Here is a 7,332-nt window from a genome sequence, read left to right on the forward strand (position 1 = left end):
AGGATGCATAGAGAGCTCTTTATCCACGCATAGAGCATGCAATAAAGAGAGCTCTGCATGCATACAACTCATAGAGTCTATGCATGCATGCATTTGAAAAAGAAAAAGTATAAAGAACAATAGATATGAATAAAACCCATGGCACTCGAGAGTGAAAAAATATAAAGAATAATAGATATGAATAAAACCCATGGCACTTGAGAGTGCATCAAAAAACTAGAAAGGCACAAGGAAAAGACACTGTAGAATCTACTACTTTGCACTTGTACACATCACCTTGTACTAGTTTGCACTTGTACACATCACCTTGATGTGACCCCTCATTAACCTCCCAACTCTCTCCTATGAATGAGGTCAGACCGTACCTCCTTACAAATATACATTATTTTTGTTTGGTGCATTGGCATGGAATCGAACATGTGCACAAAAACATGTAAAGGACAAAACCAATTTAGCCCTACTGACCTAGATGCCTTTGAAAACTTGAGTGATGTCTTGATATCACTTACCATCTTAAACTTTAAGCATACGATGGTCCAAGCATCAGGTTTGGGCCATTCGGGATTGTTAAGAGGGGGGTTGGGGATCTCTTCTAGCTTTCCAAATAAACCTGGTTTTTTATCTACAAAATATGAGTAAGAAAAGAAAAAGATATTGTTCTGTACAAGATCACTTGGCCTTTGAGATACAAACATTGCCTCTCCAATGGATGCATACATAGCATAGAAAATTCCAGTGAGACTTTGTAGTAGTGGTTGTTCCTCAACATAATTAGAGGGGAAAATATCTGCAGAGAGACATAAGAAAATGGAGAATCATAAGAAAATTTGAAACAAAAATTCAATATTAGCATGTTGTTAAAGTTGTGTTTATGTTACACTAACAATTTGAAGGAAACCTTGGTCGTTGGCCTTGAATGTACAGGTCTCCAAGGGTATACACATGTTGCACTATGGCAACCAGTCCTTCCTTCAAATGATGTAGCATATTCCCCAGTTGACGCACCTTGTAGCCGCCCCTTCCAATGATGTAGCATATTCCCCAGTTGACGCACTCGATGTGGTCCCTTAGAGCTTGGCTGTATGTAGACCCAAGCCCCAACCCTGAATCTTGTTGGAGCCCAAACTCTCTTATCTCTTGTGTTATGCAGCACAAGCTCTTCCACCTTCTCCCTAGGTCTTCTCACATTACTGGAAGAGGCCATGTTGGTAAGAAAAGAGAAGGAGGAAAAAGAAAAGCTTGTTTTACAATAGAAGAGTGGAGAGAAGAGAAAGTTCAGGGTTTTCAGTGCAGCAATGGAAAGCTTAAAAGAGGGTTAGAGTTTGAGAATAGGCTTCCTAAACCTAGGGTAGACTAAAGAGGGATAGAGTTTCTACAGCAATGGAGAGGGAGGGAACTTGAGAGAGAGAGAGAGAGAGAGAGGGAGATTGAGAGGGAGGGAGCTTGAGAAGGAGGGAGAGCTTGAGAGGGATGGAGTTTCTGCAGTAATGGAGAGCTTAGAAAAGGAAGAAAGAGGGAGAGGGAGCTTGAGATTGAGGGAGCTTGACAAGGAGGGAGAGCTTGAGAGGTATGGAGTTTCTACAGCAATGGAGAGCTTAGAAGAGGAAGAAAGAGGTTCAAAATGAGCTTTCCAGACCTAGAGTATGTTGGGGGGAAGTTCGAGAGGAAAAACACACTTTTGGGAAAAAATTAAAATTTTTTAATTTTTAGGGTTTTTCATCTGCGCGATTCTAGGTGGGGGGACCTCTAAGTTTGGGCCCAAGAGGTAGGGGGACAAGAGTAGTAATTAGGCCCCATTAGCAAACCAAAGCCTAGGCCCCCTAGGGTCAAAGAAGTCAAAAATGTGCACCCAGCCCTCTTTCTATTGGTCCATTCCTAATCAAAAGTTAATCGAAGAGACCCTCTTTGGGTCCAAAAAATTCCTAATGAACAATCACACTCTCACATGTATTATATGTACCAGGGATCAATAAGAACTTGTTATCTATCTATGCCATTACTAAGACTGGCTTAGTGGTTCAATTTGTAGATGACAAATGTATTGTTCTTGATCGCACAGAGAGTGATAAAATACAATTGTTGCTTCTAGTACTTTGTCTCATGGCCTTTACAGGCTAGATGCATATGAAAGACAAAAGTATGATGTATGTATAATTTTTTCCACAAAGGTAATGGGTGATGCTTAGATGTGTCATGCACGCTTTGGTCACTTGAACTTTAGTATTTTGTTGCGTTTGTATAAGCATGACATGTGTTTGAGTTGCCATATCTTGAAGCCCTTATTCAACATGTTTGTGAGGGCTACATTCTTAGAAAAATGCAACATGCATCATTTCCCAAAGATTGTTCACTTAGAGTTATCCAAAAATTGTAGCTTATACACAGTGATGTATGTGGTCCTATGAGGACACCATCTATTGGGGGCTACCTCTATTTTGTCACATTAATTTGTTGATTATTCTAGACATACCTAGGTATATCCATTGAAATAGAAATCATAGGTTTTTATGTGCTATGGTTGAAAATGTTTCTACATGTAAGATTGGTACCCTGCGTAGTATTGATCGAGGGGGGGAGTATATATCTAAGGAGTTTCATGCATACATTGCTGATCTTGGGATAAACACCAATGTACTGTGCCTTGTACACCTCAGCAAAACGATATAGTTGAACACAAAAATAGGTCTCATGGAGATGACACATTGTATGAAAAAATGTTAAGAGTTACCACATGGTTTCTAGCTAGAAGAAGTCATGTGCGCAACATATTTTTTAAATAGGTGTCTTACACGTGTCTTTTGATGAAGTAAAGGAATTAGAACAATGGATGAGTGCTATGAAATCTAAATATGATGCTTTACTAAAAAATAATACTTGGGAGTTGTCTGATTTACCCCATGGCAAGAGGGACATTAGCACGAAATGTGTTTATAAGCTTAAACGTAAAGTTGATGGTAGTGTGAAGCGATACAAAGAAAGGCTTGTTGCAAAGGGTTATGCACAAGAAAAAGGTGTTGACTATGGTGAGATCTTTGCACTCACATGTTGTATGACTACCATGCAAAGTATCATAGCAACACATAGATGTTGGAATGACTACCATGCAAAGTATCATAGCAACACATAAATGTTGTAATGTACTTCTATTGGACATCAAAACTACTTTTTGAAATGGAGATTTGCATGAGGAGGTCTATGTATCTCAACCTCATGGTTTTGTTCCAGAAAGGTCATGAATCAAAAGTATGCAGATTAAAAAAAGCTTTGTATGGTCTTAAGTAGGTTCCCATAGCATGGTATGAGAAGATACATGCATACTTGGTTGCACGAGGTTTTTGCAAAGCCCTACTGATAATACCCTCTACATTAAGAGGACTAAAGATGAATTTTTGGTCATCATGCTATATATTGATGACATGCTGCTCACGGGCCCTGATGATGATCATATTTTAACTTTTATAAGTTAATTTACATAGATCTTTTGGAATGTCAGATCGTATTATTTGGGCATTGAGTTTTGACACCATAATGATGGCATTGTTATGCTGTAGACACAATACATAGAGGCATTGTTGAAGAGGTCCAATATTGGAGACTTCAAACTTATGGCTATACCTATGGAACCTAGTTTGAGACTTAGTCTTAAAGATGTAAGTGACTCTTTTAATGGTGGCCTATATTAAGAAGCTGTTGGATGGATTATCTTCTTATGTAACACCAGGCTTGGTATTCATTATGGGGTCTCAATATTGAGAAGATTTATGCGTAGCCCAGGCATAAAGCATTGTGGCAGTTTGTTAAAAGGGTGTTCCGTTACCTAAAGGGCACTAAGAACTTTGGGTTGTTTTATCTTAAGGGGAGTAAATCACAACTGCATGCATTTACAGACCTAGAATGGGCTGGATATTACAACACACAAGTGCCCATGAGTGGTTTTTGCTTTTGCCTTGGGGATTCATGTATATCATGGCTCAACAAGAGGCTCAACAAGAAGCAACCCAATATGGACAGCAGGGCATCATTTACAGCTACAGTTGAGTGTGTTTGGCTCAGCCACCCTATTGCTGATTTGGGTATTGGTGTGTCCTTAGCCACTACTAGAGCGCTATGATAACTGCAAGCACATTGAGATGTATTATCATTATGTTAGGGAGAGATACCCCGTAGGGAAAATCATCTTGGCTTATTTGCTAACATAGGACAACATGGCAGATTTATTCACGAATGCTCTTTCACGAGAGAAGTTTGAAGCTTTTCGCAAAGCTTTGAACTTACTTCCCTTTAAGGAAATTAGTCTAGGCTCCCTCTCATAGTCTAAAGAGCCTTGCACATCTCTGTACTTTTAGTACCATCTCACCCCTTGTTCACATCATCACTCCCACGGGGGATTTGTAGCCGTATTTAATAATGATGTGTGTGAACACACTTGGATCACGTGGGACACTTTTTTCTTTTTAGGTAGTTTTTTCTCTCGTGTGGTATACACCCATCTTGGGGTATACTTATCATCTATGTACATCACACATTCATTATCTATCTATCATCTCATTTTTTGCTCCCTTGAGCTTCTCCACTGTGTGTGTGTGTGTGTGTGTGTGTGTGCATTCTTGCAATCCTATTTCCAATAACATGCTTGATCTATGCCAAACACTCTAAAGAATTTCAAAGGTATCAACTACCCATGATAAAGTATCAAATGCCACTTACACCAATTGTAGCTGCACAACCTTTCCAACAGTGCCTCGTTTAAGCACTTGAGCCCATCACATCATTACTGCAATGGACTACCTTACCAAATGGACAAAGGCTTGTATAAAAATACAAATACATGGAAAGCAGACAAAAGAACAACCAAAAAGTTTCTCTCTACGAGTAGGTTATATTAAGATTTGATTGTGCTTAAGTGACAGGGGAACTCCTTTCATTAATCAGATGATTGCATATCTTTTGAGTAAATTCTTGGTAGTGCAGTGGAAATACTCACCTTAGTATCCTCAATCAAGAAATAGTAAGTGGCATGGGAACTTGTTTTATTAATTAGATGATGGCACATCTTTTGAATGCATTCTTGGTAGTGCAAAGGACATCCTCACCTTAATATCCTCAATCTAACACGAACTAACAAGAATATATGTGAAATATAACTAAAAAGTGGAAAAGAGAAAGATCAGACTGTGGGAACACAAACTCATTGCAGCATTGTGGGCATATAGGGTGGGAATAGGGCAGATGCCCTAGAAAGAAAGATTGAAAAGCTTTAAGAAAGTAGACTTTTAGACGTCCGCCCCATGATGGCAGAGAAGATGCAAGGAAAGCATGATTTGATAGAAATGTTAAATCCAAGGAGCTACGAACTGGTGACTTAGAGAAAGATATGGGGTCTTCGACCATTTCGATTTGGTTGGAAATTACTCCATCGAGTATAGTAGTTAAGATAGCCACTCTTGAAGGCTACTCCTTTAAATCCTGTGAACAAGCGCTTCTAAGGACTAGAAAGATAGAATAAGCATATGTATACTTCAACTAGATAAGCCAACTGCTGATGAGATGATGATGATAAAATTCCAGCTACATATATATTAACAAAAGGGCTAAAAGCCAGACGAATGGTACAAATAATGTGATATCATATGAGACACAGCAAAGGTTAGCATCACTAGCCTTGAAAAATAAATCGATGTAGATTAAACCTTTAGAAAAACCTAGCCAACCATTACAAGGGATGCTGATAGTGAAGATGCTCATTTAGATAGAATCACAATGTGTAAAGTTCTATGTGCTACCTAGTGCTCCAAAAAAAATGGCTTTCTAGTCTATTTGTACCGGGGCAAAAATTAAGAAAAAAACTACTGATTTTAAGTAACCTTTATTTCAAGGAATGATTTTTCATATATTTTAGTTATAAAACTGGCATATAGTAGAGTTTTCAAAAACAAAAACCGGATAGATTTAAAAGTTTCGCTTACTTTAGTTGGTTGAATAATATGTTTTTTTTGAGCACTGGTGCTACCTCAATCACAACAAGAAAAGGAAAAAGTCATACTAGGATGACCATGGAAAAAGTTGACAAATTGCAACGTTGGTTTAACACAAGGACTTCTCAAATGGAATTAATTTGAAAAACTGTGCGTAATCATTACCATGACCACACTAACATCTTAGTCAAAGGTAAAAGAAGCATTGAAAATTGAGAGCAAACTAACAAATGGTTGCCAGGCATAAAAACCACTAGAGCAGAGGATGCCTTAATATGCTCTAGAAGCAATTCTAAAGAAGTCCCATAACCAACACTAGCAAGTCAACAAAGAAAAGCAATGATACATCCATATCAACTATCAGAGTGACCAAAAACAAGGACCTAAGCAAGCCACTCTACTAGTAGATTTTCTCACATTGCAAGGCTGCTATGGAGGAGCAAAGCAATTGTGGATACCCAAGACAGGTATCTTGAGGAAGCCATCTTAGACATCACAAAAACCTCCATAAAATACAAAGATGGTTTGGAGAAGAGATGATATTTGACGGTTCAAGAATCCCCAAATAAAAATCAAGGACCTCATCCTTAAACATTGGTACAATATGGAAGACAAAAGTGAGGCTTGAGGCAACCTCTGATTTGGTTCTAAAAAAAGCATGAGAACTCGTCCTAGAGGAGAGAACTCACAAAGAAATCATTGCCATAACACCACTTGCACACTCTTTGATCAAACCACCATGCTCGGCAAACTGAGTGTGGTAATTATGTTACCCCTTTCTTTTACTAACTATTCTCCCTAGTTGAGGGGGTAGAGTGGCTCTCCCCCCAGTGAGTGGGAGTAGAACAAGTTATCTTGTAGGTACACACCCAGAAAGCCCAAATGTGTAAACCCGAACAATTCAAATACATACACCGAAAAAATCACACACATAACTGAATATTTTCGTCTACATAAACCACTCACTCCCATGCACCAACACAAAGTGCATAATGCCCACACCATGGATTGCAACACTATTTTCCCAATTATTTGCAATGCAATCTTCCTTATGACGTAGCTCCATCCCTTTCATTTAGTCTTCTTTATGCTACATCCAGCCCTCTTCCCACATTACACTTCACATAAACCACCTATGCACTTACCAAGACTAAGAAGATAATCCTTACACAAGGAACATCAAAACTAAGAAGCATGGCCAAGGGAGCCACTTCCACCTCATTGACAATCCATTAGGAACCTAAAAGGCGGCTTATGTATCTTCTTGATCCATTTGCCAAAACTAGGGTTACACTCAAAGAAGATTCATGCTTCCTAGAGCCTTGAATGTTCTGCAAGGTCTGAGGAAACATCATCC

Source organism: Cibotium barometz, chromosome 38, assembly GCF_041138505.1.
Source record: "Cibotium barometz isolate CiBa-2024 chromosome 38, ASM4113850v1, whole genome shotgun sequence".
Taxonomy (NCBI): domain Eukaryota; kingdom Viridiplantae; phylum Streptophyta; class Polypodiopsida; order Cyatheales; family Cibotiaceae; genus Cibotium; species Cibotium barometz.